General features: G+C 50.0%; 1 long non-coding RNA gene across 1 annotated transcript; it reads left to right on the top strand.

Moving 5' to 3' along the window:
- The first annotated feature begins 2,134 nt into the window (after positions 1-2,134).
- On the top strand, positions 2,135-27,101 carry LOC147650229 (uncharacterized). The gene is made up of 5 exons (XR_015277132.1): positions 2,135-2,582; positions 3,490-3,653; positions 4,267-5,746; positions 17,960-18,166; positions 26,151-27,101. It is a non-coding gene; the product is annotated as an uncharacterized LOC147650229 (long non-coding RNA).
- The last annotated feature ends 880 nt before the right edge of the window (positions 27,102-27,981 follow it).

Below are 27,981 nucleotides of genomic sequence, written 5' to 3'. Positions count from 1 at the left end.
TTCACAGAAGTATAGCGAACGTTGTTTATTTCTATCTTTAGCACACTTTTATAGGGTTCGACAGGCTCCGCGGGCTTAACAAGTTACTATTGCTAATACACATAGGTTTATATTTTTTCTCTCATACACAGGGATATTGTTTTGCTTCATTCTCTCTGCTTCAGGAGAGTTTCAAGGACATTGGTCTTTAATATCACCACTTATACCAAAGGCTGGTTTGTGCAGACAGGCTGTTACTAAAATAAATATTCTCTACACCCCACCCCAAATATTTTTGACCTTTATGTCCTTAGAAGAGGGATTTACACATAACACAGGAATTACTCAGAAATCCAGATGTGTGCAAGAGAAGTCATGGAACTGTATTTATTCTTCAACTGGGGTTTTACTGTGTCCTTAAAGAAAATAGTCCAATGCAGGTTGGTAGGGTCTCCCATCAGTCTGTAACAGGACAGACATCATCCCTTGCACCTCAAAGAGCAGTGCTAAAAATGCCCATTTATTTTCTGTGCCTAAATCAAACACTTGGAGAATTGATTTGTTAGAAAAAGTCATGAAAGTAAACAGGTTTCCTTCTGGTAGCCATGGAAGAAAGCAAGAGGCCAGCATGCATAATTTTTCTAAAATTTATCATTTTTTCCCCTGTATCTACAATTTCCTAAAATCTCCACACAGTCAGATCTGTGCCTTCAGCCTTCAGCACCAGATATCCCAAGTGTCCCACACAGGCTGCAGACAAAGGCCCACCATGTCTCATTCATCCCTTTCCCCAGGCTTTCTCCAAGCAAAGTCAAGGGCAAACATGTGCACAAAACATAGAGAAGGAAGAGTTCTAACAGAAAATTGCAGCTTTAACTGAAGTATGGGCAGGGCAGTGTTATCATTAGAATTATCCTCATTCATCTGCTGGGTACTATGTGGACAAGTAGAAGCTATTCAGTGGAAAGAGGCTTTGTGGACTACCAAAGTAAAACAAGACAGGCAAAAAAAACCTCCACAGTTCTGTAGGAATAAACCAGGAGCCTCTCATTGGAGACACCTTTGTCTGCTTCCCCTGTAGACAGCACTGTTGACCTGAAAATTACATCTTCTGATCTTGTTTTCATAGTTTCTAGCCACTTTCCCAGGAGAGTAACTACAAATATAATGTGTATACATTCTTTTTAAGAAACGTCTTTTGATGGAAGTTTTGCACAACCAGTGTGATTGGGAAGGTGGTAACCTAACTATCCAATCCCTGGTCATTGCTGAGAATCTATAAATACTGGAGTCGAGAAAATAAAAGAATCCTTTTTCCTGTCATACACTGAACCATGTCCATGTGAATCATTCCGTGCCCTATAGCGACATCTGGTGACCTAGACAGGTGTTGCAGTGTCGTGTTTGCTAAGTTTTTTGTGCAATGGCCTCTCTCGGGTTCTCCCTGATGGATGCCCTGGTTATGGAATTTTGGCACGCTTTACTAGATAGAAAGTGGATCGACGTTTCAGATGCTGATTTTCAGTGATTTTATTATTATGGCTGTGCTGAGGGGTTTTTTCCTGTGGTTGAGAAAGGCTTGGGACACATTAGGGGATTCCCTGATTCAGGCGATGCTTGCAGGGTATGATGCTGAAATAGCTCAGCTCTATGATCTGGAGATCATCTGGAGGCAGTGTGACCATGCTCTGGGGAGCTGTGGGTCCTCTTCTGATAATTCAGTGTGGGTTTTCTCTGACTTGCACAGAGGGGATGACATGAATTCCGGCTTTGGGAGCGGGGCGGAGCTCTCTTTTCCCCCCCGTGCTGTGGGGCTGGGGGAGGGATGTATCTTGGATTCTGAGGTTGGCTCACCTGGGGTTGCTGGGGCCCCCAGCGAGCTGAGCCCCGACTGGCAGGTGTGCGGGGGCCAGCAGGCTTTCGGGGGCTCTGCGGAGCTGATGGGCATGGCCTCGCCTCGCCCGGCGCCCAGGAGGCAGAAGAGCGGGGCAGGGTCGCCTTCCCTGTGCGCGTTCCCAGCGCAGGGGGAAGGAGAGCTGCCAAGGCAGGGGCCTGCGCCACCCCTGGAGGCGGAGCCGGGGATGATTCCATGTGCTCATTGTGTTGGGGCTGTGCTGCATCCCCCGGGGGTTGACGTGGGGGGGCCGGGCTCTCCGCCGGCTGCCATGCATGCACAGGTGGGTGCCGTCCCAGAGGGTGGGGGTTTGATTGATCTTCTCTCGGAACCTGTCCCAGTGGGCAGGGCGCCAGTGCCACTCTGCGCGGAGCAGCCAGTGCTGGCCATTGGGCTTCGCATCACCGGTGGGACCCTGCTGGGGGCGATGCCGAATGCCTCCCCTCCCGCGCCGGCTTTGCTGGGGGTGGGAGGGGGTGCTGGGTGTGGCACGGACACCGGGCTGGATTCTGCCGGTTCCGTGCTGTGGTGTTCCCCTTCCATGAGCCCAGGACAGCCCCTGGCAGCGGGGCGGGACGGTGCCGAGGCTTCACGTGCCGCGCCCCTCCCTGCACCTCGTTCCTTCCCCGCGCTGGGGGAGGGCCGTGCTCAGCTGGCTCTGCCCCGTCACGCCTCGGGTGCCTGGGCACCGCCCGGAGCCATGGCTGGGGTGGGGGTGCCTCTGCCATCTCCTGCGGCTGCGTTGGCCGAAGCAGACACGGTCTTTGCGTTGTTTACTCTTGGCCCAGGCGGAGGCACGGCCATCAAGAAGCCAAAGGGGCAGAGGGGCAGAGGGCCCTGGTTGGTGGGGCTTCTTCAGCTGGCCTATGGACTCTACACCCCTGCCAAATGACCGTACGGCCAGGGGACCAGGCACGGTTTTGGAAGGCTGTAAAAGCTAAGGTTGATGAGGTGGCTGGTTATGATTTGGAAATAGCCCCCGAAAGACAGGGATGACTTCTCTGGCCCTGCTGGTGCTACGACGGCTGTGACGCCAAGCGCTGTTGCAATGACTTCCAACCAGGTGCCTACCCTTGTCTCGGAGGAGTCCACGAGACAAAACATAGCAGGTGTGGCCGTTCTTCCGATGGTTATCAGGTGTTCCCTGTGATTCAGGGTGCGACTTAGAGAACCCATCAGCCGTTATCCTGGAAAGCCTTGACGAATCTTTGGGAGATGGCTGAAAAACATGGGTTAAGGTCAAGTGAAGTCATGCAGACACTTCGAGGTCTTGTTGGTGATCTCTTATGACATCCAGAGCTTAGCCTGTGTTCTTTTTCAGCCAGTTGAATATAATATTTTTGAATTGCAATGGGCTCAGTTGGCATGTCAAGTAGTACAGCAGAATGCTGCCTTGGGTCAGTGAGGTGCCAGGCATGCAATTGGATCTGATGCTCTGCTGGGAACAGACAGCTTTGCTGATGTTAATAGGCAGGCTAGCCTTGACCCTCTTGTGCTTGCGCAATGCAAGGAGATGGGCATGGCAGCAATGGTGCAGGCCGTAGAAATGGCCGCCCCAAAGGAGCCCTTTGTGACAGTTGTCCAGGGGGCTGACAAATCTTTTCTGCGATTTGCAGATAGGCTGACTGCTTCTGTGGAGAGGCAGGTGCAGGATCACGAGGCAAGATGGCTCTTGCTCAAACACCTCTCAAGGACTAACTGTAATTCCGTGTGTTGGAGGATCACTGGGATGCTCCCTGGTGATCCCTCGCTGCCGCAGATGGCACAGGCGTGTGTAAAAGTCGGTGTCACTGCTGATGAACTGCCTATTGTGGCTGCCGTTCTGCAGCCAATCTGGATGAAGCCACAGGGTGGGCAGCGGCAACAGGGAAATGCTCAGGCCAGCAAGAAACAAAAAAAGAAAGCACAGGGGGTAACAACTCCCTTGTTTTTGCATGCTCAGTGTGGAAAGTCAAATCATGTGGTGAATGTGTGCAAGGCAGTGGTCCGTGCCAATGGCCAGCCTTTGTTGGGCTTGGGAAACGGGAAGCAGAACGCGACGGAGAGACACGCTCAGACACAAGCCTCTCTTAACACCCTGGAGCCAATGGAGGTCTGCTTGGCCAGCTTGTAGCCAGCACCTGTGGCTCAGCTTACCTGCGGGCCACAGCAGAAACAGTTGTTTTAGACTCTTGCAGAATGCAGAGTGTTCCCTTGGATGCTTTTGGTCCAGTGGGTGAGGGCATGACTGCGTTACTTGTGGGACAGTCTAATACCACTGCCCAGGACATCATTGTGTACCTGGGAATCATTCATTAGGATTTCCTGGGATGAATTTATGCCATGGTTTCCATGCTCACCCCCCCATCACTATACCTGCTGGAACCAGATTTGCTCAACTTGTGCCTTTTAAGTCTTGTGTTTGCAGAGCTGAGAACTGGTTGCAGGGAGATGGTGGCTTCAGGTCCACTGGGCTGTCTCAGGTTCACTGGACCGCTGTCCTGACGGCCAAAGATAGTCCTGAGAGGGCGTGTACCCTGTCCATCCCTGGTGAGACACTGCCAGAGGTTAGCCTCCGTGGGCTTCTTGACACTGGTGCAGACATCACCATTGTCAGACTTGCAGACTAGCCCCTGGGGTGGAACCAGTACAGACGTCTGTCGCAGGGTTGGCAGGAGCAGCACAATGCTATGTGAGCCAAAGGCCCGTGTTCATCACAAACCCAGAAGGAGACACGGCCATGGTTTGGCTGTACGTTGTGAATGACTCTTGAATAACTCTCTGGGGGAGGGATGTTCTGGCTGCATGGGGTGTGTGTATCAGGATGGATTTTTGATAGGGGCCACTGTGCTGGAGGGTGCAGACTGTCCTATGCCTCCTATACAGTGGCTGTTGGAAAAATCCATTCAGGAGAACCAGTGGCCCCTCCCTCAAGATGAATTAGTTGTTCCCTGTGATTTAGTGCAAGAACAGTTGGAGTCATCTGGAGCCTTCTACCAGTCCCTGGAACACTCCTGTTTTCTGCATCAAAAAAAAGGTTGGGAAATGGGGGTTGCTGCAAGACCTCTGGAAAGTTAATGCTGTGATGGAAAGCATGGGGATGTTGCAGGTTGGCATGCCGTCACTCACCATGCTTCCTGCTGATTGGCCAGTCCTCATCATGGATCTGAAGGATTGTTTCTTTACAATTCCTTTGGATCCTGATGACAGACCAAAATTTGCCTTCTTGGTGCCAGCTGTCAATAATGCTGAACCCGCACAGAGATATCAACAGAAGGTTTTGCCACAAGGCATGTGAAATTCACCAGCCATTTGCCAATGGTATGTGGTTCAAGCCCTGTCTGGAGTTTGCCAGCAGTTTCCTGATGAACATCTCCACCATTATATGGGTGACATCTTGGCTGTGTCCACCCAGGATGAACTGCTGAGGATACAGCCTCAGCTGATCACTGCCCTGCACTCTCACGGGCTGCAGGTAGCTCCAGAAAAGGTTCAGCAACAGCCTCCTTGGAAGTATTTGGGGGTCAAAATTTTGGAACAATCCAACATCAAGAGGTGCAATTTGTGTGTTCAGTGAAGACACCGAATGATGTCCCAAAGTTGGTGGGTGTTGTCACTTGGTTGCGTCCCTATTTGGGACTGACCACGACACAACTGTCTCCCTTGTTTGATCTGTTAAAGGAAGACTCTGATTTAAAGTCACCTTGGACACTGACCCCAGAGGTACGGCAGGTGCTGGAGGAAGTTCGGCAAGCAGTTTCTGCTCGTCAGGTTTATTACATTGATCCTTCCATTGATGTTGCTGTTTTCATTACCACTCCAGATTTGCATCCCACAGGTATCATTGGCCAATGAAATGATGAGTGGTCTGATCCCTTGCATGTCCTGGAATGGGTCTTGTGGAGGCCGGGGAACCAGCCAGTTCAGAAATCCTGGCTTTCCCCTGGAGAACTTCTCCCTAGGCGAGATACTTTTATGTCATGCAGAGAAAAAGTGTCACTCCCAGAGGCCCTAGAGTTAAACATGTTAATTTGTTACACCCCATTGGTTTCCCTCCCTATCAATCCACCCCAATACATGTATCCAAGTTTCCCCCGCCCCTCTCCTCCTCTATAAATACCCTGTTTTTTCCCCTGTTCGAGGAGCTGCTGTCACTGGCTCCCTTCACTGAGGGCCCTGCTATAATCAAGGCTATTTCTCAGTGGAATGCCATACAGCTCTCTAGTCTCTCTCTCCGCGTCGCCTGCACGCTGCCGCTGAGCTGAAATCACTCGCCGGGCAGAGGATGTGCCTGTGCCCCTGGGCAGTCCTTTTCAGGACGGCTTCTTCAGGGTAGTCGTGGCACCCCTGTCATCGACACCGCCGCGGCAAGTGGTGCCCAACATGGGGCAGACGAAGAGCCCCTGAAGAAGCGTCCGCCTGCAGTTTTAACTGCAGAGCGTGCCACTGTTAGAGCTGCCACCCCCCGAGGAGAACCTCTTGTGTTCTAGCAAGAGGCAATCTGAAGGGCTGCGACCGGGACCCTCGCTGACTATCTGGGGCTAAGAAGACAGAAGATAGAAGAGCCCTTGAGGACCGGCTGCCAGGTGACCACCCACCCACTAGCTTTCTGTTGGCCTCATCGGCATCGGCCGAAGAAAAAGTGTGAGTCACCCCAATAAGGGTTTTTTGGGCCTTTCTCATTTTTGTTTGCATTTTGCTGCTGGGTGGGGAGTGAGAAGGATGGGGAATCAGCTTTCCGGACCCAAGCTGACCCCTCCTGAGAGGGACTTTTATATCTAAGTTGTGGGCACCCTCAAAGTGGGAAATTTTAAGTTTTCAAAAGGGGAGTTAAAGAGATTTATTCATTGAATTTTTAAACATTTTAAAGTTGATTCTACTTCTGTTAAATCGGGAAAATTTTGGGACAATGTGGGGAGAAAGTTATATACTGTTCAGGCAGGGGGAGATTTATCAGTTGCCAAGCTTTTTCCTTTGTTTCAAACCATTATATTTTCTGTTGAGAAAGAGGGAAAAAGGGCTGATGAAGTTTTGGGCCCCCAGTTGAAATCCCCATCTCCATTACCCTCTCCAAGTGTTCCTAAACCCTCTTCCCTATCTGAGAGACAGTTGGCGGGTGGACGTAGCCACCAGGCACAGGGTTGCTGCCGTCTCCCTGACACCCTCCCACCGCCTCTCTACCCTTACCAGGACAGCACTGGCCATGCTGCTCTGGACCTTTCCTCTACCCTCCTCCTTACGCCCACATACCCGGTTGCATCCCCCTTGGTTCTTAACGCTAGTAAAGATGGCACCGGCAACGTGGCCAGCCCTGCCATCTTGTCTTCTTCGCACCCAGGTTTTCCCACCCTTGCACCTCAAAATGGCCACTTTCCCGCCTCTACCCTTTCTCTTCCTGTTGCGCCCTGCTCCTCTTCCCCTCCCATCGCGTCGCTGGGTGTAACCGCATCAGGCCCCTCCCCTTCCATCGGGAAACCCCTCCCCGTTGTGGATCCCAGTCCCACCCCTTCCAACCAGAGCTCTGCCCCCAATGGCATTCCCACCACCAGTCCTCCCAACACTGGGACCAGAAGTGGTAATGACAGCAGCCAGAAGGAAGCCATCTTGGCTTCCTCAGCCACTCACAAGCGACCCAGTACCGGTTGCCAGAAATGGCCACGCACTGTCATCAAGTGTCCCCCATCTCCTCCAAGAGATGAGGACAGTGAGTCCTCATATTCAGAATCTGAATATGAGGACCACTGGGCCGAAGTACAGAGGGAAGCCAAACGGGCGGGGGACTCAGCCCTGTCCAAAAAGATCTTAGCTTTCCCTGTAGTACATAAGAAGGACAGGGCAGGGGCACTCATTAATGTATGGGAGACCCTACACTACAGAGAGTTACAGGAGCTGTGCAAAGCCGCTGAAGAGCATGGCCGGGGCTCTCATTTTTTCAAACACCTACTGGAAGCCACCTCCACTGCCCATGTCATGGTGCCTCATGATATTAAAAATATCATGAACTTCCTTCTCTCTCCAGCAGAATACATGCTATGGGAAAGGCAGTGGAAAAAACATCTGAAACAGTTGGCAGAGGCATATGCCAAAGGTGCCAACAAACCAAATTTAACTCGAACAACTGGCAGGAGAAGGTGCCAGAAACCAAGAGATCAGGCCTGAGATCTGCCCGAGGCAGCGTTACATGACATTGCCAATGCTGCCAAGATGTCTCTTTTTGTCACTCCCGATGATAAAGTGTCTACACAGAGCTTCACAAACATTAAACAAGGGGCAAGTGAATCCTTTATTAAGTTTGTGGATAAACTAAAATTGGCAATTGAAAAACAAATAGAGGGCTCCCAAGAACAAAAAGAATTACTGGCCAAAATGGCAATAGTCAATGCAAATTCAAAATGTAAGGCAGTTTTACGAGCCCTTCCTGAACCAACCATTGACCAATGGTAGAAGCCTGCACCAAGCACTTTGTTGCCCCAACTGAGAATATAGTAACACTTGCAGTTGCAAAGGGAGTGGCAGAAGGGATATCTAGTGCCTATGCAGTGGAGCAAATGAGAGACTCCAGCACAAGCCGCTGCTTTAATTGTGGTGAACCTGGACATTTTTTTAAAGAGGTCTGTCTCTGCCCGGAGAGACATTTTCTACAACCACCTACCCACCAACGGTTACCCTGATCAAATTGGCGTTCGGGAAACTTCAAGCAGAGTGCGGAACGGCCCCGCGCTCTGACATCAAATCAAATGCCGGACCGCTCCACCCCTCCTGCCAAGTCCACCATCCCGCCTCCACGGGAACCACAACCTCAGATCCAGCAAGTGGAGCGCTTCAGATGGGAACCCGGTGCCAACTGGTAACCAGACTCTCCTTGCAGCTTGAGGGTGACTGTGTTTATAAGATCCCCACAGGGAAACATGCACCACCAGGTGGTCCCTCCAACATTTTAATACTTGGGGATCCAATTAACTCTCCGGGACAAGTCCATATAACACCTGAAGTCCAGACTTTACACCCAGGAGATGAAATTTTCATCTCTTTAACTTGCACAGACCCTCCTTATTTTTTAAAACAGCAGACTCCAGTGGCACAAGCCTTTTTGTTACCAAATGACTGTAACAGGTTCCCCTCAATCCCACCGCCATGTGGACTCAGGTTGTGGGCCTCAACAAGCTTATCATAGAGTGCCACCTGTTCTGTAAAGTATAGAGGAATGGCTAGAGAGCAAAGGTCATATTCCCATGCAGCAGTTAGCTGGGAAAGAATTAGACAATAGAGTACAGTTGGTGTGAGATGTTGCAAAGTCAGGAAGGCCTTGGTGATAACTGTTAACTGAGAACAGGACGCTGTGATCAGAAGAATGTGAATTCAGCATAGATGAGCGATCACAGGAATGTAGAATTAGGTGGAGTTGACCTTAAATGAAGTATCCAATAATGAGCTTGCTTTTTGCACTATGTATGAGCCTAATTATTGATGCTATATAAGTGGTGTTAGAGTTACCAATAAACGAGACTTGCTGATCATTCATATTGAGTGCTGCATTTCTCCCACTGAACTCATCAGTAAAGGGGAAAAGATCCATCGCCCAGGAATGCTAGACACAGGAGCGGACATTACCATCATTGCCCATCCCGAGTGGCCAGCCAACTGGGAATTGCAGCCTGTGGCGGGGATGATTTCGGGAATTGGGGGAGTGGCAGTGTCTATGAGAAGCAGGCACAATGTAATAGTAGAAGGTCCCAAAGGAGAAATGGTGACCATCCGGCCATTTGTTGTGAGGGCACCAATCACCCTCTGGGGGAGGGATCTCTATCCCAGTGGGGGGCTTCTTTGCGTATTCCCAGTAAGGATTTTTAGTGGGGGTCACTGAAGAGCGCGCTAAGCCCACCATCCCCCAACTCACCTGGAAACAGCACCATCCAGTGTGAGTTGATCAGTGGCCCCTTTCGGAAACCAAACTGCGCGCACCAGAAGCCCTCGTGGAGGAGCAGCTCGCCAAGGGCCACATCACTGAGTCCAACAGCCCTTGGAACTCCCCTGTCTTTGTTTTACGCAAACCAGGCAAAGACAGGTGGAGACTCCTCCATGACCTCTGAAAAATCAATGAGGTCATTGAGGATATGGGCCCCCTCCAGCCTGGCATGCCCTCACCTTCCATGCTTCCTCGGGACTGGAAGCTTGCAATCATAGACATCAAAGATTGCTTTTTTAACATCCCTCTCCATTCTCGAGACGCCCCCAGGTTTGTATTTTCAGTTCCCTCCCCAAACAGAGAGGCGCTGCTAAAAAGATACCATTGGCTTGTTCTCCCGCAAGGGATGAAAAGTTCTCCCACCATCTGCCAATGGTACGTAGCCCACATCCTATCCCCAGTGAGAGTCCTCTTCCCAGACGCGGTTATATTACATTACATGGACAACATCTTGGTTTGTGCCGCTGATGACGATTACCTCCACCGGACTTTGCAAAAGACTATAAAGACAATTGAGGACGCTGGTTTGAAATCCACGAAGACAAGATCCAGTACACCTGCCCTTGGACCTACCTTGGACTCCGGATTCGTGAGCGGACCGTCGTGCCCCAGCAGCTGACCATCAGAGACGACCCCAAGACCCTTCAGGACCTACATCAGCTCTGCGGGTCCATCAACTGGGTACATCCTCTGCTTGGGATAATGACAGAAGTCCTTGCGCCCCTCTTCAATCTGCTCCATGGCAGCGAGGACCTTGACTCCCCGCATGCCCTCACCCCGGAAGCCCGGGAATCCATCACCGAAGTCCAGGAGGCCCTGTCTTCATGGCACTCTTGCGGGGTGTGAGTTCACATGCATTTTCCTTCCATTGACAACTGGGGATTTAGAGACGTTACTCCAAACCAACGAAAGCCTTCAGTTCACTCTCAATAGCTATTCAGGCCAAATTTCTATACACCCACCTGGCCACAATTTATTCAAAACCACATTTAATTTAGTCCCCAAATTATTACTTAGCAAAACACCACTCAAGGCTCTGACAGTTTTTACTGACGGCTCGGGGAAATCTCACAAGTCAGTAATGACTTGGAAGGACCCCAGGACACAGAAGTGGGAGTCTGATGTCCAAGTGGTTGAGGGATCACCACAGATTGCTGAATTAGCAGCCGTCGTCAGAGCTTTTGAGAAATTCCAAGAACCTTTCAATCTGGTGGCCGATTCGGCTTACATGGCTGGAATAGCTATGAGAGCAGAACATGCATTTCTGAAGGAGGTCTCTAACCCAAATTTATACAAATTGCTTTCTGAATTAATATATCTCATCTCCCACAGAAAGCAACCATACTATGTCATGCATGTGAGGTCACACACTGACCTCCCAGGTGCCATCGCGGAGGGTAACAAGAGAGTGGACACCTTAGCCATGTCTGCTGGAGCAGCCATAGTCCCAGACATTTTTGCACAAGCAAAATTGTCCCACCAATTTTACCATCAGAACATCCCCGCCCTGATGAGGATGTTCAAGTTACCCAGGTATCAGGCCAGGGCAATAGTTGCCACCTGTCCCAATTGTCAATCTTTTCAAATTCCAGCGATGAATTCTGGAGTTAACCCCCGAGGACTCAACAGCTGCCAGATTTGGCAGACTGATGTTACCCACGTCCCGTCCTTCGGGAGAGTTAAGTATGTTCATGTTTAGGTGGACACTTTTTCTGGTGCAGTGTTTGCCTCAGCCCACGCAGGAGAAAATGCCAAACATACCATCTGACATTTTCTCCTTGCGTTTGCTACCCTGGGAGTCCCCCAACAAATAAAAACAGATAATGGACCTGCTTACACCTCTCACAAGTTGAGAGATTTCTTCAGTCAGTGGGGGTTGAGGCACACCACAGGCATACCTCACTCTCCCACAGGGCAATCAATTGTAGAAAGGACACACCAGAACCTTAAGAGAGTCCTTGATCAGCAGCAGGGAGGAACAGAGATCATTCCTCCCATTGAGAGGCTCTGTAAGGCTCTGTATGTTATGAATTTTCTGAATTGTTCACCTACAGAGCCTGACCCTCCTGTAATACGGCACTTCTCCAATTCAACCCATGCCAAACTCAAGGAGAAGCCGCCGGTGCTGATCAAAGACCCTGAATCACAGCAAACACTGGGACCCTTCCCATTGATTACCTGGGGGAGAGGATATGCTTGTGTGTCAACACCATCTGGTCCTAGGTGGCTCTCAGGGAAAAATATAAAACCATACTTAGGCCCTGCAAACCCTGCACCAGAACCAGATCAGTCAAAATCTCCTGAGACACACACAGGTTCTCAAAAACAACAAGCCACCGCAGCCTGGAGATGGCGACGTTGCTGGAGCCCACCAAGCCAGCCCGCCACCAGACCATCGACCAGACGGCGACCAACACAGCTTACCGCCAGACAACCCACTTCATATAAACCAAATCGTCGTGCCACCAAAACTGTCAAATGACAAGAGCCAACGTACAGCTCAACACTGTGAAACGCACAAGTTCCTCTAACTCCTTTCCCTTCCCTTTTCCCTCCCCCTCTTCCCTTTCTCACCTTAAATACCTACCCTCAAACTACTCACTTGCTAATTTGCACAAAGATGCAGCTTAATGCTGCTACTGCTGGTGCCTTAGCCATGCGTCCCCCTCTACGCAAAATGGCCCCACCAGCAACCACTACCTCATCCCCTGTACCCACTTCTTTCTTAATTTTTAAACAAAACAAAACAAAACAAAAAAAACCAAAACAAAACAAAACAAAAAAAAAGGGAGGGGGGAGCCCCCCCTCCGAAACCAGAAGTTAACCTTTTTATGTTCCATTATAGACCATGAGAAGCAGAACCATCCTTAAGTTCCTTCCCTCTAGATACTCCTGAGAACATCTGTCATAGATGCCTGACTGGTAGCACAGCCCCAGGAGAACGTGTAGATCACCCTCGCAAAGACTCTCAAGCAAGACCACATGTGCTTGTCCATGGGCAGCGCCACCACTCCTTACCCATGGACAGAGCTGCAAGGGATTCGACAGGCTGTGCTGCTTCAGCTTCTCCAATCATGGCAAAAGCATCTACACACGCATCCAGAAAATCAACAACCTGGCCAGGGAACTCAAAAGGAAAAGGAGGCCCAATGGTTTGAGGACCTTTTGGGCAGTTGGAGACTCAAGCGATGAGTTGCCTCCATCCTAAAAACCCATTTTTTTAATTCTCTTAATTGTTGGGAAGGTAGAATTAGAAAGAAATTATAAATGTGACTTTGTAGCCAGAAAGGCTAAGGAAGAAATACAAATGATAGCACGGTTTGAATAATTCAAAGAAACCAACCGGGCTGGTATGCCAGAACACATTCTTTCCTGCAATAAAACCAAGCTGAGACCCCTCATCCCAGCCTTATAAGGAAAGGTCTGAAGGACCCTGAGATAACTAAAAATATGCAAAAATAGCGATTTCTATAGGTTGTACACAAATGTTACTAAATTAGTATACTTAGAAAGATTGGTTAGTTAAGGAATAGAATATTCAAAGGTATAGGTTATATAAGTAGTGGTATAGAAGAGCTCGGTCTCTTTTTGCTCTTTTTGCTCTTTTTGCTCTTTTTGCTCTTTTTGCTCTTTTTGCTCTTTTTGCGCTCTCTTTTTTTCTCTTGCTTGCTCTTTTTCCGTCTCTTGCTCTCTCTATATCTCTCTACCCCACGCCCTGAAATAAACTTCTAACACTTAACTCGATTATAGAGGTCTCTGCCGTGTCTCTGACCGTCCCCAGAAAGCGTCTCCTACAGATTGGCGAGCCAGGCAGGAGCAGATCGTTTTCTTCAGCTGTAAGAGACCCTCATGGACGGTAACTAACACTTATCTGTCGTGCCTGCCTTCCCAGTACCGTGAGCAAGGACCACGCTGCTTAGCAGCGAGTTGGGCCGAAGCTCTTTAAAGTTGCAAGGGGAGTTCCTGAGTCCAGAGACGCTGAGGATCGGTGTCTTTTGGAGCTCTGGGAGGCTCAGCCCGGGATTGGAGCACAGCGAGGTGCCTGGCACCGCTTGGTGCTGTGCTGGAAAGGGGTTCTGAGCTCGCTGCAGTGTTGCAAAGCAACAGCTAGAAGCGGAGCTTGGTGAAGGAACCCGAAAAGCAGCGTCTGGAGCCGCAGCAGGGGAGCCTGGCCAGCCCCCACGAGAAGCTGGGATTGGATACGCTGTTTTCTCCGGTACTGAGGTTAGTGTGCACAAGTTTTAATCATGGGACAATCTTACTCTATTCACGACAGAGACCTCTATAAGCGACTAAAACATTTATTACGCTCTGAGTCCAATAATTTACCGAAACAAGAGCTAAAAGATCTTTTAGAATGGACTCTACTTAACTTCCCCAACGCTGACCGTTCAGCTGTATTTACTAGAGATTTTTGGGACACGGTCGGTATTAAACTCTTTAATAATATCTCACACCGCGATATGACAGCCGCGCAGCTGGTCCCAGCGTGCAGGGCCCTGGTAGAACTCTTTCATAATAAGCAACAACCATCAGTGGCTGTCGCGTCGGATCCGGTCCCTACTACGCGTTTGTCCCTGGCCACGGAGACCCGAAACGTGGCCAGGCCCGTTCCGGCCCCCCGAAACTCAGCGACTCCAACATCCGCAGTTCCGCGCGTCCCTTCCCCACCCCCCCCAGCCCCCGTGATTTCGCAATCTGTTCCGGTGATCCCATCCCCCTCGGCGGACCCTGCGGCCCCCGCCCCTGCTCCCCCTCCCCCTCCCGATACTGTTCCCGCCCCCAGTGTAGCAAGCGGCGAGCTCCCCGCTCCCTCCAGAAGCCCCGTCTCCGCTGTCACAACCCCCGCGCTGCCCACCCCCGGCTCTGCCCTCGCGGTGCACCCCGCCCCTCCCGCTCCCGTCACCGCTGCGACCCCGCCCCTTGACTCCGCCCCTGCGCCTCCGCCCAGCGATGTCATCGTGGCTCCTCCCCCCGTCGGTGCTGTCGCCTCAACTCCACCACCCCTCCTCCCCACCGGAGAATCTCCCGCTCCCCCCCCGCTGCACCCTGCGGCCGTCATTGCGGCTACTGCCTATATTCTATCTGCGTTACAAAACCACACTTCAGCCTCTTCCTTAACTCTTCCACTACCTCCTGTCACCGCGGAGTCAGCCCCGCCGGCAGCAGCGGGTCACACCCCGGCCCCTGAGCCGACACAGACCACTGCTGCCTCGAACATCTCGTTGTTTCATTTTTCTCCGCCTCCCGTTTTGCCGCGACCCGTAGACGTTCCAGCCTCCGCTGCCCGGTCCACCCCGGTCCCCTCAGCTCCTTCTGCTGTTTCTCTCTGGCCACGCGGTCCCGAGCCGCAGCAGGTCCCGGTTCTGTCTGCCACGAGGGCCGCCACCACCGACCCTGCACCGGAACTTACACAAACGCAGTGTCAGCCACAGGTTTCCACATGGTCACAAAACACCGCGCTACTCCCGCCAGCGTCTGGTCCTGTGTATTCCCCCGATCCTCTACCAGACCCGGCTGTAATATCACCAAGAACTGCCGCTTCGCTGTCAGATGCCCCCGCGTATTATAACTGCGAACAACTGAAACCTGCTTCCCTGCCCCCGGCCGTGCCGCAGCTCCCAGAGGCTTATCCGCAAGTCCAGCACCCCGTTCTGCCCCCTGACCGTCCCCTATCGCAGCTGCTGTCAGCCGACACTACAACTACGAGGCCGCCGCTACACCTGGCTACACAAAAGGTACAAAAGGAAAGGGGAATTTCTAATACAGTATCTGCATTAATAAATACAGGAGAGACAGTGAACTATTCTATGCATGCAACAGCTAATCCCCTGACTTTACCACTTCAAAGTGAGATTGTAAAATCCGAAGCTCCACTACACATAAATTCCCAAGAATGTTATGATGATAGCCAACTTACAAACTGGCTGGAAGTCAAAAGACAAATTTGCAAAGAAGAAAACACAAACCCCCTAGCAATGCCGGTGTTATTTAGTCAGCAGGTGGGCGGTCCAAGAACATGGACAGCTATTCCACCCCAGGAGATAAAAGAACTGCGAAAAGCGATAAAGGACAGTGGCATTTGCTCTCCATATTTTAAACAACTACTGAAAAGTACACTAGAAGAGCATACTCTCACGCCCAATGACTGCAAAAATCTTGCTAGCATCACCCTTACAGATTCGCAATTTATGCTATGGGAATTGAAATGGAAGAGACTACTCAGAAATGTATTGGACAATTATAGACGTAGTAATGATCCAGATTTGCGTGCTCTCACCCTGTCAAAGCTCACAGGTGAACCTCCAGATGACCGAAATGAAAAAGCTTATAACCTTATTAGCCAAGAAGCCTCTGAGCCATTCACAACATTTGTGGATCGTGTAATTCAAGCTGCTGAACGCCAGTGTGGTGATGATATAGCCCGTCCAATTATGATACGGGACATTATCGAAAATAATGCTAATGCCGAATGTAAGAAGGTGATCAAAGCCCTGGGAAAAGAAAAGCCAACAGTGCCAGAAATGATAGACGCTTGTAACAAAATAGGAAGTCCACAACATGTCGCAGCAATTCAAGCAACTGAATTGGAGAGAACCTTAAGGGAGAAGCTGGAAAAAGCTCTTTTAGCACAAATATCACAAGCTGCAGTAATCGCGGCTCAAGCAGAGGCACGAGATCAAAAGCTCACTGAAACCCTACTGCACATCGAAGTCTGCTGAAACCTCCACACCAGCCAGTGACCCTGCAAAAAGAGCCAAGAAGCAGACGCCCAAGCCTGATCTACGCAGAATCTTCAAGAAGAAAGTGATCTACCAGAAGCAGCTCAAGAAAAAAAAAAATGGAGTTCTGTCGTTTACCCAAGTGCATGTTGTTTTTATCTTTTTGTTTTAATCTGTATAGTGATAATTGTAGTTTTAATAGCTATACCTTGTATACTCCAATGCATGCAGAAACTAATGAGTAGAACCGTATCTAATATCTTAGTTATTCATAGACAAAACGGGGGAGATGTTGGGAAGGTAGAATTAGAAAGAAATTATAAATGTGACTTTGTAGCCAGAAAGGCTAAGGAAGAAATACAAATGATAGCACGGTTTGAATAATTCAAAGAAACCAACCGGGCTGATATGCCAGAACACATTCTTTCCTGCAATAAAACCAAGCTGAGACCCCTCATCCCAGCCTTATAAGGAAAGGTCTGAAGGACCCTGAGATAACTAAAAATATGCAAAAATAGCGATTTCTATAGGTTGTACACAAATGTTACTAAATTAGTATACTTAGAAAGATTGGTTAGTTAAGGAATAGAATATTCAAAGGTATAGGTTATATAAGTAGTGGTATAGAAGAGCTCGGTCTCTTTTTGCTCTTTTTGCTCTTTTTGCTCTTTTTGCTCTTTTTGCTCTTTTTGCTCTTTTTGCGCTCTCTTTTTTTCTCTTGCTTGCTCTTTTTCCGTCTCTTGCTCTCTCTATATCTCTCTACCCCACGCCCTGAAATAAACTTCTAACACTTAACTCGATTATAGAGGTCTTTGCCGTGTCTCTGACCGTCCCCAGAAAGCGTCTCCTACACTTAATTATAGTTACTTTTTATGCATGTTCTGTTTTAAAAGTTGATTACAAGGCCTCTGGGAAATGCCTTTTTATTAAATAAAGAAGGGGGAGTTGTGGAGGCTGGGGAACCAGCCAGTTCAGAAATCCTGGCTCTCCCCTGGAGAGCTTCTCCCTAGGCGAGATACTTTTATGTCATGCAGAGAAAAAGTGTCACTCCCAGAGGCCCTAGAGTTAAACATGTTAATTTGTTACACCCCATTGGTTTCCCTCCCTATCAATCCACCCCAATACATGTATCCAAGTTTCCCCCGCCCCTCTCCTCCTCTATAAATACCCTGTTTTTTCCCCTGTTCGAGGAGCTGCTGTCACTGGCTCCCTTCACTGAGGGCCCTGCTATAATCAAGGCTATTTCTCAGTGGAATGCCATACAGCTCTCTAGTCTCTCTCTCCGCGTCGCCTGCACGCTGCCGCTGAGCTGAAATCACTCACCGGGCAGAGGACGTGCCTGTGCCCCTGGGCAGTCCTTTTCAGGACGGCTTCTTCAGGGTAGTCGTGGCACCCCTGTCATCGACACCGCCGTGGCAGGTCTTCCTTCCCCATCAGCCGCAGAAGACGGCAACTGCATTGTTTGAGCTGATAACTCATTTGATAATCAAATGTAAGCAACAGTGTTTGCAATTGATGGGTGCGGATCCCGCAAAGATTGTGCTCCTGGTGCTGCGGGAGGACTTTGACCAGAGCTTTGCAAACAGTACTTCCATGCAAATTACTCTGGAAAACTTTTCTGGGCATGTCTTGGTTCTAGAAGACAGGTGTCTTCTAGGAAGAGCAGGAGTCTCCCTTGGGATGAAAGAATGTAGACCCCCTCCCTCCGAATTATTATAATTTTGAAATCAAGGGGCTTTCAGGCAGAGATCTGTGGATAGGAATAACAGTTCTTTACTAGTATAACCAGGCAAACAAACAACAGTAACTACAGCATTAGCAAGAAAACAGAACCAGGGACCCTGGGACAGCCTTCTCGGCTGAGACGGGATGGAGGAGAGGCTTTGTTTCACAAACCCCTTCGGGCAGTCAGTCTCGGTGCTCCTGCGGGGCTCTGAGGAACAGTCGGCTGGAACAGCAGGGCCGAGCTGAGATCCTGGGCTGATGGATGAGGTGTATCAGCAGCTCCGCGGCGGTGGCTGGCACTGCCACATGTTCCCGGCAGGACAGGGGGTGCGAGGCCACCGACAAAGAGGGGAGAAGGAGAAGAAGCCGCAGCTCCGTCTGGGTGATGGCGAAAATTCCCTTCTCTCCACCGCAGCAGCTCCGCGACCCAGCAAACAAATGTCTTTCCCCGAAGCCGAAGAAAACCAACCAGAAACTGTCCCCACCCTCCGTTCCTGCCCCTTCCCCCCCCACCCCTGGGCCCGGCCACTCTTTGTCCCTTATCAATCACCCACTAAATACCCACAGTTCGGTTGTTTCGGCAGCTAATGGGTAAAAATTCCACGGGCAGGCCAGAACAACAAAACAAAAAAAAAGGGACACCTAACCCTCAACACTATTCACCCTGAATTTTTTCCCATACCAAAATGTTACATCAAATATTAAACCTTTTAATTATACACAAACACATACTACTTTAACTATATACATATGTACAGGCAGATACAGATACAAGCACAGTTTCATGGGTAGTTCACCCTAAAACCAAGTCCCCTTGGGGTATGCACCGGGTCTCTCCATCTTTTTGCATCACCCACCAAGTGCAACCTGGTCCCTGAGCAAAGACAATCCCACGGATTGGACTGTCTTTGCTGGAGGCAGAATTAACCCAAACAGTTTTTCCCAGCATACCTCTCATATGTACCACTGGAACCTTATCTCCATCTGTTGTTCTAAAGGGCTCAGATTGGGCAGGGCCTGCTCGGTTAGTGGAACCTCGGGTGTTCACCAACCATGTGGCTTTTGCTAAATTAATCTCCCAGTTCTTGAAGTTCCCCCACCTAGTGCCTTCAAGCTGATTTTAAGCAGGCCATTGCACTGTTCAACTTTTCCAGCAGTGGGTGCATGGTAAGGGATATGGTACACCCACTCAATGCCATGTTCCCTAGCCCAGCTGTTTATAAGGCTGTTCTTGAAATGAGTCCCATTGTCTGACTCAATCCTCTCTGGGGTGCCATGCCTCCAAAGGACCTGCTTTTCAAGTCCCAGGATGGTGTTCCGGGCAGTGGCATGAGGCAGAGGGTAAGTTTCCAACCATCCAGTGGTGGCTTCTACCATTGTGAGCACGTAGCGCTTGCCTTGGCGGGTTTGGGGCAGTGTGTTGTAGTCAATCTGCCAGGCCTCCCCATACCTGTATTTGGACCAACGCCCACTGTACCATAGCGGCTTCAACCGCTTGGCTTGCTTGATCGTGGCACATGTCTCACAGTCATGGATGACCTGAGTAACGTTGTCCATGGTTAAATCCACCCCTCGGTCTCATGCCCACTTATAGGTGGCATCTCTACCCTGATGGCCTGAGGTGTCATGGGCCCATCGAGCTAGGAACAACTCTCTCTTGTGTTGCCAATCTAAATCTGTCTTTGACACCTCTATCTTTGCAGCCTGATCCACCTGCTCATTGCTTCGGTGCTCTTCATTAGCCCTCCTCTTGGGGACATGGGCACCTACATGATGGACCCTCACAGTTTCTCTACCCTGGTGGCGATGTCTTTCCACTCATCAGCAGCCCAGATTGGCTTTCCTCTGCATTGCCAGTTGGCCCTTTTCCACCTTTCCAGACATCCCCACAGAGCATTGGCCACCATCCATGAATCCGTGTAGAGGTAGAGTTTTGGCCACTTCTCTCTTTCAGCAATGTCCAGGGCCAGTTGAACAGCTTTGAGTTCAGCAAGTTGGCTTGATCCACCTTCTCCTTCAGTGGCCTCTGCGACCTGTCGTGTGGGGCTCCATATGGCTGCTTTCCACTTCCGGTTCATCCCTACGATGAGACAGGAACCATCAGTGAACAGAGCATAGCGTGTTTCTTTTGCTGGCAGTTGGTTGTACGGTGGAACTTCTTCAGCTCGTGTCACTTGTTCTTGCTCCTCTTCATCAGTGAGACCAAAGTTTTCACTTTCCGGCCAGTTTGTAATTATCTCCAAAATCCCAGGGCGATTTGGGTTTCTAATACGGGCGCGCTGTGTGATGAGGGCGATCCACTTGCTCCATGTAGCGTCGGTGGCGTGGTGGGTAGCAGGAACCTTTCCTTTAAACATCCACCCCAGCACTGGCAGTCGGGGTGCCAGGAGGAGTTGTGCTTCTGTGCTAATCACTTCTGAGGCGGCTTGAACTCTTTCATAGGCAGCTAAGATTTCCTTCTCTGTGGGAGTGTAGTTGGCTTCGGACCCTCTGTAGCTTCGGCTCCAGAATCCCAGTGGTCGGCCTCAAGTCTCCCCAGGCACTTTCTGCCAAAGGCTCCAGGACAAGCTATTGTTCCCGGCTGCAGAGTAGAGCACGTTCTTCATATCTGGTCCTGTTCTGACTGGGCCAAGGGCTACTGCCTAAGCGATCTCCTGTTTGATCTGAGCAAAGGCTTGCTGCTGTTCAGGGCCCCAGTGGAAATCATTCTTTTTTGGGTAACCAGGTAAAGAGGGCTCACAATCTGACTGTACTCAGGAATGTGCATCCTCCAAAAACCTATGGCACCTAGGAAAGCTTGCGTTTCCTTCTTGCTGGTGGGTGGAGACATTGCAGTGATCTTATTGACGACCTCAGTGGGAATCTGATGCCGTCTGTCTTGCCACTTTACTCCCAGGAACTGGATCTCTCGAGCAGGTCCTTTGACTTTGTTCTTCTTGATGGCAAAGCCAGCTTCTAGCAGAATCTGGATGATCTTTTCTCCTTTCTCAAATACATCCACTGCTGTGTTCCCCCACACAATGATGTCATCAATGTACTGTAGATGTTCTGGAGCCTCACCCTTTTCCAGTGCAGCCTGGATCAGTCCATGGCAGATGGTGGGGCTGTGCTTCCAGCTTGGGGCAGTCGGTTCCAGGTGTACTGCACTCCCCTCCACGTGAAGGCAAACTGAGGCCTGCATTCTGCTGCCAGGGGAATGGAGAAAAATGCGTTGGCAATGTCAATAGTGGCGTACCACTTCACTGCCTTGGACTCCAGCTCGTACTGGAGCTCCAGCATGTCCGGCACGGCAGCGCTCAGAGGTGGAGTCACTTCATTCAATGCACGATAGTCCACAGTCAATCTCCATTCTCCTTCAGATTTATGCACAGGCCAGATGGGGCTGTTGAAGGGTGAGTGGGTTTTGTTGACCACCCCTTGGCTCTCCAGCTCTCGGATCATCTTGTGGATGGGGATCACAGTGTGATAAATGTAACTTTGGATAAAAAAAATTCGTGAAAGAATAAATAAGTATATAGCTGTATTTATAACAATGTAGAACATATAAAATATAGTGTGGCCTAAAGATTCCTCCCCAGACCCAGCAGTAACTACCCATTCAGGCGATAACGACCCTAGGCGGCGCTTATCAGCCTGAGAGAAAGAGCAGGACACGGGCAATCAGGCTAGACAATGAGAGGAGCCCGGCCGAGATACCCATCGGCTCCGCACCAGACCTGGACACTTCACCCTGAGAGCCCAACCGAAGATACAATCAGGAAGCACTCAGAACCTTTCACATGCGAAAGGACTCTGCCCAGTTGTCTATTGATTCAGTTCTACGGTTCCAGGAAATCCATTCAACCAACCATCTAGACTCTTTGTTGAACAGTGATTGCTCAGAGTTTGGCCTCAGGACACAAAATCCCTATAAAAACCCCGGACAGTCAACTCTCCTTCGTGGATTTGGGTAAATCTGTACCTCTGGGTATAGACCCCTGTCCACCCAGCGCTGCGCTGATTTATTTTATTGTGGTTTTTTTTCTCTCGTTTGTGATTGAAATTGTTTTATAATAAATCGCTGTTTATATTAACCCTATTTTGCCACTGAATTTATAACAACAGCATCTCGATTTGTCCTATACTGCCGGCGGTGCACCGTCGAGGTGGCAATTGGTACTCGCTGTTCTTCCACCTTCAGGAATCCTACTGCAGATGGCTTCTCTGATAGTCCAGGCAAGCTGTTCAATTGCTTAATGTCCTCTGCCTCCACAGCAGCTATTCCAAAAGCCCACCTGAGTCCCTTTGGGTCTTTGTAATAGCCATTTCTAAGGAAGTCCATGCCCAGAATACACAGGGCCTCGGGGCCAGTCACAATGGGATGTTTCTGCCACTCCTTCCCAGTCAGGCTCACCTCGGCTTCCAACAGAGTCAACTGTTGCGATCCCCCCGTCACCCCAGCAATGGAAGCAGGTTCTGCCCCCATGTGTCCTGATGGCATTAGGGTACACTGTGCACCAGTATCAACTAAAGCTTCCTATTTTTGTGGCTCTGATGTGCCAGGCCATCGGATCCATACCGTCCAAAAGACCCAGTTTTCCCGTGCCTCTTCCTGGCTAGAGGCAGGGCCCCTCTAGCACTGGTCATCCTCTCCTCCCTGGGCCTACATGCTAGAGGTTCCTTCAAGGGGATCATCCTCTTTTCTGTAATATCTGGCAGTTTGGTCACGGGAGGTTGAGGCTACCTTCACTTTAGTGGAACCTTTCTGGTTAATGGTTCCCTCCCCGACTTGACACATTCATGCTGCCAGGGCAGAAGTGGGTTTCCCATCCCACTTTCCCATGTCTTCCCCATGGTCACGTAGAAAGAACCACAGCTCAGTTCGTGAGGTGTACCCTCTCTCTCTAGCTGGGGGACGTGGGGCTTGGAGTTTTGGGCTTGTGACCCGCACTGGTGCCATATGGGAACTGTTCTTCCTCATCTCTTCCCTCATTTCCCTCATCTCCTCTTTGAGTTCCTTAATCACAGCAGAAATCTTAGCCTGATGTGGGCCATGGACCATACTGTCGAAATTTCTAAGCCTGGTGGCGACAGAACCCACCATCTCTCGGCTGTTATCGGCATTAATCGTTGCAATATAGGTGGTGTAGTCACGTGGCCCTAGATTTGCCAGACTCCACAACATCTGCCCAGGGCACCTGACTTTGTTGGGGTCATTATCATGCTGTCCACCCCTCCCAAAAAGGACCTCTAATATTGCCACTTCTCTCAGCTGTTGGATCCCTTCTGTTGGGAAGGTAGAATTAGAAAGAAATTATAAATATGACTTTGTAGCCAGAAAGGCTAAGGAAGAAATACAAATGATAGCACGGTTTGAATAATTCAAAGAAACCGGGCTGGTATGCCAGAACACATTCTTTCCTGCAATAAAACCAAGCTGAGACCCCTCATCCCAGCCTTATAAGGAAAGGTCTGAAGGACCCTGAGATAACTAAAAATATGCAAAAATAGCGATTTCTATAGGTTGTACACAAATGTTACTATATTAGTATACTTAGAAAGATTGGTTAGTAAAGGAATAGAATATTCAAAGGTATAGGTTATATAAGTAGTGGTATAGAAGAGCTCGGTCTCTTTTTTTCCGTCTCTCTTGCGCTCTCTCTCTTGCCCTCTCTCTCTCGCTCTTGCTCTCTCTCTCTTGCCCGCTCTCTCTCTACCTCTCTACCCCACGCCCTGAAATAAACTTCTAACACTTAACTCGATTATAGAGGTCTTTGCCGTGTCTCTGACCGTCCCCAGAAAGCGTCTCCTACACCTTCCTCAATGGTTTTCCAGTCCCTTCTACGATAGTGCTCTTCCATTCTCTCTCTGTGGACAAACCTCTCTCTTACACTCATCAAAAGCCGCTCCCAGATGGAAAGGGGCCCTGGCTCCCTGACAAATATCTGATTCACACCTGAGTCCTGGGTCAAGGGTCCCACATTCCTTGTCTCACCACCATCCAGCTGCACGCCTGTACCCATAAGGTCCCAGACCCGAAGTAACCAGGTTGTATAAGGCTCAAGCCCCCGCCTCACAATGTCTTTTTGTAACTTACGGAGACTGTCATATGTCAGAGACTCAGTGATGATTTCAACTTCTGGCTCCCCTGTGGGTTGTGAGGGCCCTCCTTTCTTATCCTTATTAAGAGGGTGCTGTGATGTCAACTTAGTCTTTCTCATTTCCACAGGAGCAACAGCTGCTGGCTGTGACTGCCCTTGTGGTTCAGCTGGAACCTGGACGGTTGTAACGTCTGTGGGTTCCACTGCAGCACCATCAGACTCTCCCTCTTTGAGGCAGGGGGAGGGTTTCCCAGCAGCTGAGGAAATGCATCCCTTTAGCATCTCACGTATCTCCTTGACCAGAACCCCCACCCACTCTGGGTGGTTCATTTCTGAGGTGGGCTGTGGGGCAGGGGCAGGCTCTAGAGCAGCACCCCCTGTCTCTGGGGCTGTGCCAGGCTCTGGGGCAGCACTCCCTGTCTCTGGGGCTGTGCCAGGCTCTGGGGCAGCACTCCCTGTCTCTGGGGCTGTGCCAGGCTCTGGGGTAGCATTTCCGGTCTCTTTCCCTTTGTCTCTGAAGGCTAAGTAGAGCAGGCCTATCAGCAACACCAGCCACTGTATGATGTCATTAGCATTCAGAGAAGATTTTAACCCTTCGAAAACTGGTGGGGTAGGCCCAAGGAACTGGGTGAAAGGTTGGGAGAAAATTTCCCCAGCTGTCTTTTTCTCCCAGTAGGTACCATTATTAAAGTAACCCAAAAACCATCCAGTTAGTGTGTGACAGCTCTGAATCCATGAGCCCGCTGTCCAGAGGACATTAAACATCCATGAATTCCTCACCTTATCAATCCACAAAACAAACTGGATAATAGCCACAGTAGCCTTAGTTATAGGACCATATTTAAGTAAGGTACAGCAAATGGGAGAAATATAGATGTGACCACATGCCCCGCAAAGCTGGGTAAGCTCAGCAACATGGTTCTACCCAACAAGGTTTCTAAATCCAGTACACAAAAGTTAGGTTATTTAAGAACTGTTATTCCTTTTTTGCCCCTTTTCTCTCAGTGCCCCACGGATGGGCGCCAAAATCTGTCTTGGTTCTAGAAGACAGGTGTCTGCTAAGGAGGGCAGGAACCTCCCTTGGGATGAAAGAATGTAGACCCCCTCCCTCCAAATTATTGTAATTTTGAAATCAAGGGGCTCTCAGGCAGAGATCTGGGGATAGGAATAACAGTTCTTTACTAGTGTAACCAGGCAAACAAACAAACAATAACTACAGCAATAACAAGAACACAGAACCAGGGACCCCGTGACAGCTTTCTCGGCTGAGACGGGATGGAGGAGAGGCTTTGCTTCACAAACCCCTTGGGCAGTCAGTCCCGGTGCTCCTGCGGGGCTCTGAGGAACACTCAGCTGGAACAGCAGGGCCGAGCTGAGATCCTGGGCTGGTGGATGAGGTGTATCAGCACCTCTGCGGCGGTGGCTGGCACTGCCACATGTTCCCGGCAGGACAGGGGGTGCGAGGGGGTCCCCTCTCCCCCACCAACAAAGAGGGGAGAAGGAGAAGAAGCCGCAGCTCCGTCTGGGTGATGGCGAAATTCCCTTCTCTCCACCGCAGCAGGTCTGCGACCCAGCAAAATGAATGTCTTTTCCTCAAAGCCGAAGAAAACCAACCAAAAACTGTCCCCACCCTCCATTCCTGCCCCTTCCCCCCCACCCCCAGGCCTGGCCACTCTTTGTCCTTTATCAATCACCCACTAAATACCCACAGTTCGGTTGTCTCAGCAGCTAATGGGTAAAAATTCCACAGGCAGGCCAGAACGACAAAACAAAAAGAAAAGGACGCCTAACCCTCAACAGGATAGATCAGCTATCACCTGCCTAGCCACAAGCTATTGCAAGTGGCAAAATTCACTGAACTTTCTTTGCGGCCCAAACATAATCAGGAGCCTGTGCAAGGACCCACTGCATTTACTGATGGTTCGGGGAGGACTGAGAAGTCCATTGCTACCTGGAAGGACGGATCTGAATGGCAGGTTTTGGAAGGTCATGAGGATGGGTCAGCCCAGTTGGTGGAATTGCAGGCTGCTGTCATGGCATTTCAGAAATTTTCCCAGGAAGCTTTCAATCTGGTCACGGATTCCGCCTATGTGGCCAACATAGCCCAGCAGTTGGGTCATTCAGTTTTGAAGGAAGTCAGCAATCCTGCCTTGTTTCATTTACTGAAGACCCTGCCGTGTGCCATTCAGGCCCGGGGGCATCCATACTACGTTCTGCATGTGAGGAGTCACACCAGTTTACCGGGGTTCATTGCAGAAGGTAGCTCGAGGGCTGACAAGTTGGCTAACCCGGCGGGGGTTGCACCTCAGCCTGATACGCTCGCTCAGGCCAAGGCATTGCATGGGTTTTTCCACCAGAACACACATACTTTGCAGAAGCAGTTCCAGTTGACGTCTCCTGAGGCCCATGCCATTGTTGAGTCTTGTGACGACTGTCATGCACTTGCTGTGCCTTTGCCAGCAGAGGTAAACCCCAGAGGCCTTAGGGCCTTGGAGCTTTGGCAGACGGATGTCACACAAATTGCCGAGTCCGGTTGGCTCCGGTATGTGCATGTCAGTGTGGACACTTTCTCCTCTGCCATGTGGGCTTCGGCTCACACAGGAGAAAAGACCTGTGATGTCATTGCCCACTGGAGGCAGGCTTTTGCTGTTTTTGGCACGCCTTCTGCTTTGAAGACTGATAATGGTCCTGCTTACGCCTCTCAGAAGGTGCAGCAATTCCTGCAGTTGTGGGGCGTGTCATACAAGTTTGGTATCCCTCATTCTCTGAGAGGTCAAGCTGTTGTAGAACGTTGTCATGGGGTGACTTTACCTTTAAGATAGCTTTGGGAGCCAAGGTAGTTGAAGCTGCTGGTGACTGATGGGAGTCTTTTCTCCTGACCAATTATTGGTCATTTCTACGAATTGACAGCAGTTTTGACCATTGAAAAGTGAGATGAACTTTTGAACACTGCCTTAAGATATAAAGCCAGAGTTCTCTTGGTTTTTTGGGGGTTTCTGGCTTCTAACAAGGTTAACAGGCTCTGTCTCGGCCTTCCCCCCGCCCCTCCAGGCCGGACAAGGCCTGGCTTAGTTTGTAGTTTCTGCTGCTGGACTGAAACCTGACACCATGAACACTTGCAGCTTTTCTGGGACTTTAATTCTTTTACTATCTGGATAAAACGTACAGATTACTCCTTTTTCCCAGAGAGATGGAGAGAGAGACAATCAACATGAAGAAAAATTGCTTTGGCCCACTGCCCAGAATCAGTTGAGGGCGAGGTGGAGTGCTTGGTACAATGGGGCTGGAATCCTGCCACTGAGAGACCAATTTACTTAATTTTTCAAGCGGCAGGTTAACCATTAAACCCTTTGGTACCCCTTTCTTCACCCCCAAGTTCCACCAATACCGTAGGCTAGAAATCAGCCTACCCTTTTCTGTTTTTATGTTAAGAGGGGTTTCTTTAATTATCAAGTCAGGTTTGTCATGGCTGCTACTTAAGCTCTCAGTTTCTGCACTGGGAAGGTGGCCAAGCACTGGTGCAGGTGCCCAGTGAGGTGATGCAGCCTCCACCCTGGGAGAGACTCAAAAGCCACCTGGACACATCCTGGGCAGCTGGCTCTGGGTGGTCCTGATGGGGCAGGGGTTGTGCAAAGT

Source organism: Cyanistes caeruleus, chromosome 16, assembly GCF_971803275.1.
Source record: "Cyanistes caeruleus chromosome 16, bCyaCae1.hap1.1, whole genome shotgun sequence".
Lineage (NCBI taxonomy): Eukaryota > Metazoa > Chordata > Aves > Passeriformes > Paridae > Cyanistes > Cyanistes caeruleus.
This window is presented reverse-complemented; position numbering and strand designations above follow the sequence as displayed.